At 44.0% G+C, this 13,766-nt stretch overlaps 1 long non-coding RNA gene across 1 annotated transcript; it reads left to right on the plus strand.

The window, feature by feature from the left end:
* The first annotated feature begins 5,645 nt into the window (after positions 1–5,645).
* On the plus strand, positions 5,646–10,183 carry LOC146340118 (uncharacterized). Its single transcript, XR_014784475.1, has 3 exons — positions 5,646–5,726; positions 7,994–8,044; positions 10,118–10,183. It is a non-coding gene; the product is annotated as an uncharacterized LOC146340118 (long non-coding RNA).
* Positions 10,184–13,766: the final 3,583 nt, after the last annotated feature.

Genomic DNA, 13,766 nt, shown 5'->3' on the forward strand with positions numbered 1-13,766 from the left:
TCTCAAAGAGAATAGACAGCGGTTCTGAGAGTTCTTCTGCCAGTTCCTTTATTACTCTAGGATGCAGTTCATCTGGCCCTGGAGATTTGAACTCATTCAAAGTAATGAGGTGTTCCTTGACCATATGCCTGTCGATCTCAAGCTGCAATCCTGCCCCTTCAGCCTGTACTTCGCCTTTGCCAGGGGGGTCATAGACCCTCTTTTGGGAGAAGACTGAGCCAAAGTAGGAATTGAGCACCTCTGCCTTTTCTTTGTCATCTGTTATCATTTTGCCATCCTTATTTAAAAGCTGAACAACCATTTCTTTCCTCTGCCTTTTACTATGCACGTAGCTGAAGAAAGCCTTTTTGTTTTTAGCATCCCTCGCTAACCTCACCTCGTTCTCCGCTTTAGCCTTCCTGACGCCATCCCTGCAATTCTGTGCTACCTGCCTGTACTCTTCCTTTGTTACTTGGCCTTCTTTCCACTTCCTATATGTGTCCTTTTTTGTTTTCAGGTCATCCCTAAGCTTTTTGTGAAGCCACATTGGCTTCTTCTGTTGTCTTCCACCTTTTCTTCTTGTTGGAATTGTTTGTGATTGTGCCTTGAGAATTTCCTTTTTTAAAAGTTCCCACCCATCTTGGACTCCTTTTCTCGCTAGCATTGTTTGCCATGGGACCTTACTGATCATTGTTCTGAGTTTATTAAAATCAGCTTTCCTAAAATCCAGGGTACGCGTTTGAGTACACTCGGCTTTTGCTTCCCTTAGAACCAAGAACTCAAGTACAACATGGTCGCTTTCCCCCAGAGTTCCTGTAACTGCTACTTTATCCACTAAGTCATCTCTGTTGGTTAGGATCAAGTCAAGGATAGCCGATCCTCTAGTTCCTTCCTCTACTTTCTGTAGGAGGAAGTTATCCGCCACACAAGTCAGGAATTTCCTGGAGGGGCCATGTTTTGCAGAATTTGTCTCCCAACAAATATCGGGGAAATTGAAGTCCCCCATTACTACTACATCATGCTTCCTTAAAACATTGGCTATTTGCTTTTCAAAAGTTTCATCCTTGGCTTCTCCTTGATTGGGTGGCCGGTAGTAGACTCCGACCACCAGGTTCCTTTTATTCTTTGCTCCATTTATTTCAACCCAGATGCTCTCGATGGGGCTACCAAGCTCCTCCTCCTGTATTTCTGATATTATGCAGAGATATGTATTTTTCACATACAGTGCAACCCCGCCTCCCTTTCTGTTCCTCCTGTTCTTTTTGAACAAGTTATATCCTTCAACTGCTGTATTCCAGTCATGAGAGTCATCCCACCAAGTCTCAGTTATACCTATCAAGTCATAATTTCCCTCCTGTATTAAGAGTTCAAGTTCGTTCTGTTTGTTTCCCATACTCTGGGCATTAGTATATAGACATCGAAGACCATGTGCTTCATAGTCTGGCTTTCTTCCTACATGTGTCTGAAGACTATTATTGGGCGCTATCAGCGCTGTTCTCTCCATTGCAGTGCATGCGCCTACGTCCATTGTTACCCCCAACATTACATCTCCCTTCCCCGTAGGATTCAGTTTAAAGCCCTCCTGATGAAGTTCTTCATGCTGTGGCCAAACACATTCTTCCCAGCCTTTGTGAGGTGCAACCCATCCCTAGCCAACAGTCCATCTTCCAGGAAGTATAGCCCGTGGTCCCAGAATCCAAATCTCTCTCGTCGGCACCACCTTCGTAGCCAGTCATTCACCCGGAGTATTTTTCGTTCCCTTTCTATCCCTCTTCTAACTACTGGAAGGATGGATGAGAAAACTATCTGGGCCCCAAAGTTCTTGAGTTTCCTTCCCAAAGCTTCAAAGTCTGACGTGATCTCTTCGTAGCTCCGCTTGGCGGTATCATTTGTTCCCACATGGATGAGAAGAAAGGGATACCTGTCAGTGGGCTTTATGAGTGCAGGCAACCTTTCAGTCACGTCTCTAATCTGTCCTCCCGGGAGACAACATACCTGGCGAGTCCACGGGTCTTCGCGACATACTTGGGTCTCGATCCCACGCAGCAAGGAGTCTCCCACTACTACCACTCTTCTCTTCTTCTTCTTGTAGGCCTGGGTTTCATCGCCTCTGTTTGACTGACCTTTAGCCTCTTGCTCACTCTCATGCAGGTTCCCCTGTGATTCTTCCTCTGCAGGCTGTCCTCCAGTCTCATCTGCAAGTACCTGGAATCGGTTCCACAGCTCCACCGCTTCCACTGGTGCAGAGTGGCGTCTAGTTTTTCTTCTCCTAACTGTCACCGTTTTCCAAGGAGTATCCTCTACTCCATTTTTCTTCTCCTCAGCATTTCCCACTTCTGCCTCATCTTGCTGTTGCTCTTCAAGCTTCTGGTCTGCCCTTTGCTGCTGTAGTTCCCCCATTCTGTCCAAGAACTCTTCGTGTTCTCTTATTCCCCGGAGGGTTGACAGTCGCCGCTCCAGTCCACTTACTTTTTCCTCCAGCAGCGTGATCAACTTGCACTTGTTGCAGGTGTAGGCCATGTTGTTCTCAGGCAAGAAAACAAACATGGCACACACCTTGCAGGTCACCACCACTGGAGAGTCTTGTCCTTCCATAGCCCCGTTTCCCTTTTTGTGTCTAGCTTTGTGATTGTTCTAGACTAGCCTGTGCCTGCTCCTCTACTCAGTAGAGGTTAAAAGCAGAGTCCCACTGGTGTGGAAGTGTGTGTTACAAGACAAATAAATGGGAAAAAGTTAGTTAAAAAAAAAAAAATGTTAGGGGCCTCCCCCTTGACCTCCCCTGCCGAACTCCCCTGGCCAACTCCTGTTTGCTCCCCCTTTCCTCTCACTCTGGTCACTTACTCTCTGGGAGCTTGCCTGCTTCTGTAGTCCCTGGACCAGCTGGAGCAGCTTGCTCTGCTCTGCTCTGCTCAGCTGGGAGGCGGGAAACAGACTGAAGCTTCCCGCCCAGTCAGCTGCTGGGAGTACTCAGGCCGCACCCCTCCAATTCAGTTGGAGCTCTCAGAAGCTCCTGGTGAGCTCACAGCCAGTCAGAAGGATAAAGGGCAGCGCCCTGGGCTTCCTGCAACCCACTTACCTCTTAGCCTCTGTCTCCTTTGTCTCCTTTGTCTCTTCAACCACTGCAACTCCCCTGGCCAACTCCTGTTTGCTCCCCCTGTTCGCTCGCTCTGTTCGCTCGCTCTCTGGGAGCTTGCCTGCTTCTGTAGTCCCTGGACCAGCTGGTGCTGCGAACCTGTGAAGACAAGTCAAAACAGACTGCAAGGCAGTAACATATTCTTGGATTTTTAAAGCCCTTACTTTTAAGTTTATATTTAAGCTATCAGCCATAGGTAACATCTGAGGTGGGCATCCATATAACATTTAAAGGGTGTCAATTTAATACTTTCCCTGGGGGTGTACTGTATTCAAGTTACAGCAATTGGCAAGGCCTGTGGCCATTTTAATTTAGGGGCTACACTGTGTCTCACGAGTAGATCTTCTATTGCAATTTTTCTTAGATGTGTAGCCTGGTGCAAGTCTCTCACTATAAAGCTCAAAAGAGGCTTGGATATGAACGCTTTGCCTCTTGGGACTATCTTTAGTTTGCTTTGCCTTGTATTCAAGAGCTCTCTCATGCTCAGCTGGAGAGTAGATTGGAACCAAATCTGTACTCAAATATGGGATTAGGGCTCTTTCATAATGCACCTCCTCACTTTTCATTTGTGCGGCTTCTTTTGCAGCCTTATCTGCCAAAGCATTGCCTCTTCTTTCTTCGGGATTGGCACTCTTTCCATGCGCTTTTTCAAGAGTAACTACTGCACATCTTGTGTATCTACAAACACCTCAAGGTTTGGCTTTGGTAACAAGGAATCAGTGAGGTCAGGCCTGATCAGAGTCACCTGACTCAAAATTTTTAAACAGTCATGACAATTTAGATCTGGCTTAGGGAGCAAGGTGGCAGGATGAGGCCTAGGCTTGAAAGCAGGGAGATCTCATAGCGTGACTGGCTTCGGATAAAAGCGCAGTTGCTGCCACGGCCCTTAAGCAAGCAGGCCATCCCTTTGCGGTTGGATCCAGAGTCTTCAAGTAGTATCCTACAGGTCTCTAGGAAGGACCTGTCTTTTGGGTTAAAACTCCCGATGCCACTCCTTTATTTTCATATACATAAAGCCGGTACGGTTTGTTGGGATCTGGTAAGGTCAGAGCGGGTGGTGACACTAAGGCTTGCTTCAGTTCAAGAAAAGCCTTTTCCATTTTATTTGTCCATTTTCAGTGGATGATATTTTCTTTTGTCAAAGCTTCATACAGGGGCTTTGCTTTCCCTCCATAATCAGGTATCCACATTGTACAAAACCCGGTGAGCCCAAGGAAGGCTCGTAACTCTCGAGGGTCTTTAGGCCCCTGTGTCTTCTGTGTGACGTCCAACCGAGCAGTGCTCAGGTCTCTGGTTCCCTTTCGAATCAGGTAGCCCAAGAAGGTGACATGGGTCTGGCAAATCTGAGCCTTTTCTCTTGACACTTTATAGCCTTTCAAGTTCAATTCTTGCAAGAGGGAGATAGTAGCTTTAGCACATGAGTCCTCTGTCTGGGTGGCCAGAAGAAGGTCATTTGAATATTGAAGCAAGGACACCCACGGCTGGTCCTCTTTCCTTTTATGGCCACCATCGCCCCCCTCTTCTTCCCCTTTCGCTTTGGGCAGTCTTTTTGCCAACGTCCTTTCTCTTTTCTTTTTTTTCCTTGCCTTTTCTGCTTTACACTATTGAAATCTAACAGCATGACTGAAAAACATTTTTTTCATTGTAGGGCATGGTGGAGCAGATCTAGCAATCATACTGTTCTTCTGGCTGCACAGCCAGGGCCCATTAAGATCAAGGGAAAGGCATTTTTATATATGCAAAAAGTTTTAAGCCACCATTTTTGCATCGGCAACTCCACACTTTATGAATTTTGACAGAGTGTCAGGCTTGCCTCTGAGCATATAGAGTGTCCAGACAGTTCAGATTTTGAGAAAGAGCTGGAACACGTGGGGCAGGAACTTTCTCAGGCTTTAGAAGCACAGCTGGGCTTAGAGATGCCACAGGAGAAGGGGGGGAATTTTCCTCTCTCACTTTTTAAGACAATTTATTGGCTCCCTTTTTTCTAAATGGAAACTAACTTTCGTAGTTTCTCTTTGAACTTTTTGAAGGCTGTTTTCTTTGTAGTCTGTGAATCTCTCAAAGCCTTGGAAATACAGCTTTTTATCTGAGTGTTGAAGTTACAAATCAAACTGTGCACTGAACTGATCACAAACAAACACACAATCTACAACAACCGGAGTTTATGGCTATGACAAGCCTCACAGTACTGTTCATGGCAAGTCTCTAACAGTCTAAAGTTCTAATCCATGTGCAGAGTGCCTCTCAAAAATCCAAACAATAATGGATCCAAACAAAAAGCTTTGGGCAATAAAAATGGGATGTTAGCAAAGGCTCTCTGTCTCTTCATTAGTTTAAAAGGGGAAGGTGTAACCTTACACCTCTTTTAGATTCTTGGACAGATAAAAGCAAGGACTGCTCAGCTTTCCAGCTGTGATGCTTTAACTTGGGCAATTCTTTTGCAAATCTTACTGTTTCTATTAGGTCCTTACAGACATCTTCTGGTGGGAAATTCAGGCAGAAATTCAGCCTGAATTTCAGCCGGGCGAGGCGGGATGCCTCCCCCCCCCTCGCCTGAACTTCGGGGGGAGAAGCGAAGCGCCTCCCCCCCACCACGAAGCCAAGCTGCAAAAAGGTAAGTGACTTTCGTACATCCCTAGATAACAGACATACTACAACTGAAATTTCTATAACAATGTGAATCCAGTGAATAGTAAAATTAGGGCAATTTGGTAAATGGATAAATGGACAGGTAGTTGAGTTCAGTGATTCAGAGCAAACCTAGGGTAGTCAATCCTATGTCAATCCTACTTAGAGTTGACCCACTGAAATGAATGGAACTTACGTTAGTCATGACTAACTCAGATCCCATTCATTTTAGTGGGTCTAATCTACGTAGGACTAACACTATGCATAATAATCTAATCACATCTTGCACTGAAGTTCACTAATCAGTGCAAAATGTGATTAGATTATTACATTTGCTCAGAGACAGTTTTCCTTCTTTCCTATGGTTCAATATTTCATTTTTTTAAAAAATCAGAACTATTCACTAAAGTTATAATGAAGATGGCCTTTGTAGGAGAAAACTGACCAAGATATGACTGCTGAAGTCTGACTGGTCAGGCTACTTCTAAGTCAGTTACTCATCCAGCCGATTGGGAGACTAATAGCTCAGAACTATGGAGTGGAATATTTTGTAACAAATTTTGTAACAAATCTGTGTGGTGAGGGAAACCCTTTTTCCCCTCTACTGTCTTTAAGATTAAAGAAAACCAGAGGAGTCCTTTGACTCACGGCATCCAGGGTATGACTGAAAGGAAACCAGTCCAATAGCAATTCTCATGTTCTAAATCAAACAGTCATTGCTGTAGCCTTGAACAGGAATGGATAATGCTTTCTTCTCTAGCACCAAGGACAAGAGAAGAATATATTGTCACTGTGTGACATGGTGCTGCCATTCACTGAACTTGTGATACCTCTTTTATCCTTTCCTTTGTTGAAGCAGCAGCCCTTCAGTTAACTGAAAGAATCACTTCTATTATCTTTAAGTGCACACTATTTATTTTATATTTCAAAACATATATCTTGCTTTTATTCCTCTTTTTCACTACAGGAGAAGGTTGCTCTTCAGATACTGCAAGTCCTAGGCAGTTTAGAACTTTCAAGGCAAAAACCAGCACCTTTAATTGGGCCTGGAGGCTGACTGGTAGCCAGTGAAGCTCTTTAAGCACCAGAATACTATGTTTACAACAACCAGTCACTGTTAACAACTTCCCACATTTTGAACTAGCTACAATTGCTGGACAGTCTTCAAGGCCTGAACCACATACCACACATTACAGCAGCCTCCCCCCAACCTAGTGCCTTCCAGATGTTTTGGATGACAATTCCCAGTATTTATGATCATTGGCCATGCTGGCTGGGGTGACTGGAACTGAAATCCAAAACATCTGGAGGGCCATCAGTTGGGGAAGGCTGCATTACAGTAATCCAGCTTAGATTATTGTGGACTGGTTATCTCTCTCTAAGAAAGGACACAACTGGCATACAACTAAAGTCCTGTGAGCCACTGGTGTTACCTGAGCATACTTCAGCAAAGCTAGATCAAGGAGTATCCCAGACTGTAAATATGGACCCTGTGGAAGAGTGTGATCCAATCTGGCACAGGCTGAATACCACTCTGCTAGACTGACATACCAGTGGCACCTCTGTCTGACTTGGATTTAGCTTCAGTTTGTCAGCTCTCATCTACTAGGGATATATAATTGTTGTTGTTGTGCGTACAACAATCAAAGTTGTTAACTTTTGATTGAAAAATGCTACTTCTGGTAGAATGGGTGCTGGAACCTGGCAGAATGTGGACTTTTCTGACTTGTCAACCATCGGAACAAATTTTTGTGCATTCACAGTCTTTTTGTGATTTTATCATCTAGAATAATTTCGTGTCATCTCCAAACTTTACATCATTGTTCACCTCAGCTATAAACTGTTTGTCAATATATTAACTAGCACCGTATAGATCTCATAAGAGACTGCTTACTTTCCTGCATTGAAAACTTAGAAGTAAGTTACATTATTACAATATAATTTACATTGACATATGTTGCAGCCTACATTATAATTGTAATTTAAGATTCAATTTATTTTGGGGGTTACTTTCCCCCCCTAGGGGGAATCCCCTATCCCATAATGTTATCACTGGAACACAGTGATATATTATTAGTTTTTGGAACTCCATAATATTTTTCCAGTACTTTATATCTGTCTGTTCCTGTACACATTTACCACTGACTGTGTTATAGAATCTACTGTAGGGGAAGCTATTCACCAACTGATGACAAAATGGTTCATTATTTCTGACTTTTAAAACTACATATTATTTTCTTTGTTGAAAAACAGATCTGCAAGGTGGAGGATGAGTTCATGAATCACATGCTGACAGTTAAGCAGGTAAGAGTCAAAGATAATGGCAAAAAGTAATGTGTCAGTCAACTCCCCTACAGATCATTTTTCAAATACTGCTAACGGCAGGGTTTGACGAGCTGATGTCAGGGTGGCTGCTTGTAACTTTAAAATGTTCTTCCAAATCCCAGTAGGTACAAACTTCCTTCAGCTGTTGCAAGAGCTGCCAAACAGATCCAGTTTGCAGAAACTTAAAATGAAAGCAACAAATCTTGTCAGGGAAAGTGAGTGACAAGAATAGAGTAAGAACCATTAAGGCCATTGGGGCAGTCACGTATGCAGCAGCCACCTGAAGGTTGATGGGTTTGGGGCTGTTTCTCAGCCTGGCAGCTCAAGGCCATGGGTTTCTCTGGCTAATTGGGAAAGTAATAACAGCCATGCCTAGTGGGAAGATGCAGCCTCTTTGGAGGTTGGAATGGGGTGTCCTGGGACTGGGCTTGGGTTAGGTGTTCCAAATCTGCCTGGAGTTGCTAGGGCTGGGCAATAAAAAGAGGGCTAAGGAAGGGGCGGTGGTCTCTTCTGGCCCTGACAGTACTAGGGCATGCTGCTGGTCGATGGCTATCCTGGGAGGCCCATGCTTTGGTACGTATGGGATAGACTAGCTAGCTTCGTTGTTTTACGCTTGGGAGTGTGTGCCTTGGGGTTTGGCATTTCTGGTTTTGTTTAGAGTTCTGTACTTTGCTTGTAATTTCCTGTACAACCTACCACCTCTCCCCTATTCCTTCCTCTTTACCCTTTTCCTTTTAATAAACTTTTATCCAACCTTCAGTTGGTGTGGTCTACCTGAATAACTTCAGTACTACAGTAAATACAGTGCCTATTTGCCTGGGTGGAAGCTACTGGGTTACTTTTGGGAAAATCTGTGGCCAAGTTGGGCCTGCCCTACTTTGCAGGATTGTTGGGGTGAAACCAACAATCCTTCACAGTGAGTCTAAGGGAAGCCTACAAATCTTCCTGGTAAACAAATCAACAGTTTTCAGACATGGTCTATGAAAACACTTATAGAAGCACAGAAAAAAGGAAATGAAATAAGGGTTATTTATACTGCATACATTTGTGATTTTATTTATTTATTATTAAATTTATTAATCGCCCATCTGGCTGGTCACCCAGCCACTCTGGGCGATGTATGTATTACTTATTTTATTTTAAGCACTTATACCCTGTGTTTCCAGCTCACATGAATGTCCCAAAGCAGCTTATAACTCGAATGTTAAAAAAAAATACCACAGTATTAAAACGCGCACACACAAACAGCAAGCAATGTAGCAGATAAAATATTCTAAGGAAGAGATGGAGAAACAAAGGGCAAAACCAGATCCAAGTATCAATCAACCCAGAGTCCGATTGAAATAAAGTTTTAAGGTGCCATCAAAATGCCATTGTAAGGAACTGAGTCATCTTTCTCCTTTGCAATCAACACCACAAAGAGACTTCAGGCTAATACATTTTTATTCTGCTAGAGACTAGCTTTTCTACAAATGCAGGTTCAAGGAAGCTCTCAGACTGCTTCAGGCCATAAACAACTAATCTGTGATCTCTAATCAGGGAAGACTAACCAGAGGGTTGTGAAGACTAACCTGAGGGTTGTGAAGTTGCTGGCAGTTTGCCATGAACTTTGCAGCCAAACTTGCTTTGCAGTGATGACCCTCCGTTAGGGTGGCTCCCTCCTACGTTGGCTTCTAAGAGTGGCTATCCTGGCAGAGCATTTGAGCCCTGTTCCTAACTTTTCCTGCTTTGCTTTGCAATGCACCCTACCATCTCTCAAGTCATTCCCCTCTTCCTGCTCAGAAACTTGAGTTCTCACAGTGGAGGGAGGGGGTAGCGACTCAGCCTGGGCCATCTGTTTGTCAAGGCCTTTTAAAGAATCTCTCCCAGTGTCTTGAGGCTCTAGGGAAGGTCCCTCCCCCGGGCTCTGATCTGGCTGTTCCAACTCTGATTCAGAATTGGAGCTGTCAGACAACTCAAGGGGCTTGGACTCATCTTTGACAGCCATAGTAGGAGCCAAAGAGATCTCAAAAGGCAGGCAGCTCCATAACTAGGATGTTTATCTTTGAACAGGCCCTCTCTGATGGCAACAGGATGTGGAGAAGGATATCTATTTAACCTGGTGCCTTGCTGGCTGGGAATGATGGGAGTTGCAGTCCAACACACTTGGAGGGTACCAGGCTGGGGAAGGCTGACAAGTGGAGAGACAGGTCAATGTGGAAGGAGACGGTCTGTTAAGTATCCAGGTCTTAAGCTGCATAGAGCTTTAAAGGTGATAACCAGCACTTTGACATGGGCCTTGAAATGGATTGGATTTGCATGGATTGCATTGTAAATTGGTAATTCCATGGATTGCATTGGATTAGGTACAACAATGGAGTTACATGCTCCGGCTCTGGTCAACTCTGCTGCATTGTTCACTAGCTGAAGTTTCCAGACATTCTTCAAAAGCAGCAGTACTGTAATAACACTGTAACACTAATCCAGTCTAGCTGTAAGTAGAGCATGGGTAACTGTACCCAGATCCATTCACTCCAGGAAAAGATGTTGGCTGCACACTAGCCTAAGCTGTGGTCATGTATTCCTGGCCACAACTGCCACCTGGCCATCCAGGGCCAAAGAAGGATGCAGGAGCACTCCCAAGCTGCAAACCTGATTTTTCAAGGGAAATGCAGCTTCATCCAAAACAGGTTGAGCCCCTGGATTAGTGATCATATTATCTGACAGCACCTCTGTCTTGTCTGGATTAAGCTTCAGTTTGCTAGTTCACATCCAATTCGTTACCCATTCCAGATGACAATTCAGAATACTGAATTTACTTGTGGACCGTTCAGATAACATCACCACTTCATGACAAGGGAAGAAGCTATGCAAAGCAATCATGATCCCACAAAACTGGATTCTGTTCAAGTACTAGCCTATAAGTAAGCTAACTCTGTAACGGGAATGGACTGCCCAGGCAATCAAAAGCAAGTGTCCAAAGTTGTAGTCCTTCCCTTAGCCCAGGAGTAAGCCTCATTGAACTCAGTGGGACTTACTTCTCCAAGTAAACATGCATAGGACCACATTCTAACTAAAAATAATAATTAATAATTCGTTTGTTTAAAGTCACTGTTTCTGGCCTCTGTTTTTGTGAGCGATTTTATGGAATTTAAAGTGTAAAGCTCAACTGTATACAAATCCCTAGGTTTATATAGGAACAGATATATAAAAGGAAGGACTATTTTTAATGGGAAAACTTCAGTAAATGAGTCAATAGTTCTCAAGGTCCCTTTCATTATCAAAGATTTGTTCTTAAACCTTACCTTACTCACTACATTTACTATGTAATTATTTCCAGAAGGATAGCTATGTTAGCCTGTTGCGGGATATGCTTACCATGCTTTTCATCAGACCAAAACAAAACAGATATTACAAGTAAAGTATGTTATTATGACCTCTTGATTTATCTTATAACAGATATTTACCCATCACAGTGTATGATCCGCCTGTGTGGGGGAAAGTATTAAACATAGTAGGTCAGATATAGAAAAGGACTGGGAGAAAGTTCCTCATTAAGACTGCATGAGAATTCAAATCATGGGTCAAATCAGCATCGGGGGTGTTGAACTATAAGCCTGTGGGCCAAATCTGACCTGTCTGTATTCCCTGGAGGGCCATCTCCCCTCCTGCTGGCCCTTACTACTTTTCCCCAGCCAAGAATAATTTGGCACTTTCCAAGGCTTTTGCACATTTTTGCCCCATTTTAAAAGGTTGGAATACCTTTCCTAAGGCTTAATTACTTGCAGTAAGAACTTTAGGGTGCAATCCTATGCATGTCCAGAAACAAGTCCTACAACTCCCAGCATTCCCCAGCCAGTTTAGCAGGACTTATTTCTGTCTAAACATGCATAGGATTGCACCCCTAAGCTGGTATTTTGGTCCCACCCCCTTTTGCCTTTGGCTCCATGTACTGCTAGAACAGGACTCCCAAGAGCCTCTCTGAAGGAGAATTTGGCCCTTGGGGTGAAAGGTTCAGTACCTCTGTGCTAGATACTTAGAGTCAAAGCAGCTGACCTAAAGAAAGTTGAAGGAGACTTGCATAATGACAGTTGGTACAGTAAAGATGAGCTATGCTGTGAGCCAAAGTTGACATGACAAATGCATGAATGCAACTCTGAGGTGTGTGGGTGTGTATGCTGAAAGCAGCTACGGGCTCCTCCCCAATTTGAATCAGGGCCAGAAGGTGTGGGGTTTAACCCTCTCCCTCTGTGGTGATTCCCGAATGCAAATCTGCCCCCTTCCAGCTGTTATTAGCCAGAGGGAGAAGCAATGCAGGCACATGCATTGTGCTTGTATATTTCCCTCTGTGTGGCTAATAGAACTGGAAGCTGTTTGGATAAAATCCTAAAAGATGATGCTGTTAAAGTGCTGCACTCAATATGCCAACAAATTTGGGACACACAGCAGTGGCCACAAGACTGAAAAAGGTCAGTTTACATTCCAATTCCAAAGAAGGGCAATGCCAAAGAGTGTTCAAACTACCATACAATTGCGCTCGTTTCACATGCCAGCAAGGTTATGTTCAAAATCCTACAAGCTAGGCTTCAGCAGCATGTGAACCAAGAACTACCGGAAGTACAAGCTGGTTTTCGAAGAGGCAGAGGAACTAGAGATCAAATCGCCAACATTCGCTGGATCATGGAGAAAGCAAGAGAATTCCAGAAAAATGTCTATTTCTGCTTCATTGACTACGCTAAAGCCTTTGATTGTGTGGATCACAACAAACTGTGGCAAATTCTTAAAGAGATGGGAGTACCAGACCACCTTACGTGTCTCCTGAGAAACCTGTACGAGGGACAAGAAGCAACAGTCAGAAGCAGACATGGAACAACCGATTGGTTCAAAATTGGGAAAGGAGTAAGCCAAGACTGTATATTGTCACCCTGCTTATTTAATTTATATGCAGAGTACATCATGAGAAATGCCAGGTTGGATGAATCACAGGTTGGAATTAAGATTGCTGGGAGAATTATCAACAACCTCAGATACGCAGACGATACCACCCTAATGGCAGAAAGCGAAGAGGATCTAAAGAGCCTCTTGTTAAGGGTGAAAGTGGAGAGTGCAAAAGCTGGTTTGAAACTCAACATTAAAAAACTAAGATCATGGCATCTGGCCGCATCACTTCCTGGCATATAGAAGGGGAAGAAATGAAAGCAGTGACAGATTTTATTTTCATGGGCTCCAAGATCACCGCAGACAGTGACTGTAGCCATGAAATTAAAAGACGCTTGCTCCTTGGGAGGAAAGCTATGGCAAACCTAGACAGCATAGTCAGAAGCAGAGACATCACCTTGCCGACAAAGATTCGTATCATCAAAGCTATGGTTTTCCCAGTAGCAATGTATGGCTGTGAGAGCTGGACTATAAGGAAGGCTGAGCGCCGAAGAATTGATGCCTTCGAACTGTGGTGCTGGAGAAGACTCTTACGAGTCCCTGGACTGCAAGGAGGTCAAATCAGTCCATCCTAACGGAAATCAACCCTGACTGATTGGAAGGACAGATACTGAAGCTGAAGCTCAAATATTTTGGCCACCTAATGCGAAGAGAAAACTCCCTGTAAAAGACCCTGATGCCGGGAAAGATTGATGGCAAAAGGAGAAGGGGACGGCAGAGGATGAGATGGCTAGATAGCATCACCGATGCAATTAATATGAATTTGAGCACATTCTGGGAGAGA

Source organism: Heloderma suspectum, chromosome 7, assembly GCF_057233095.1.
Source record: "Heloderma suspectum isolate Gila_16-S chromosome 7, 16-S_ref, whole genome shotgun sequence".
NCBI classification, from domain to species: domain Eukaryota; kingdom Metazoa; phylum Chordata; class Lepidosauria; order Squamata; family Helodermatidae; genus Heloderma; species Heloderma suspectum.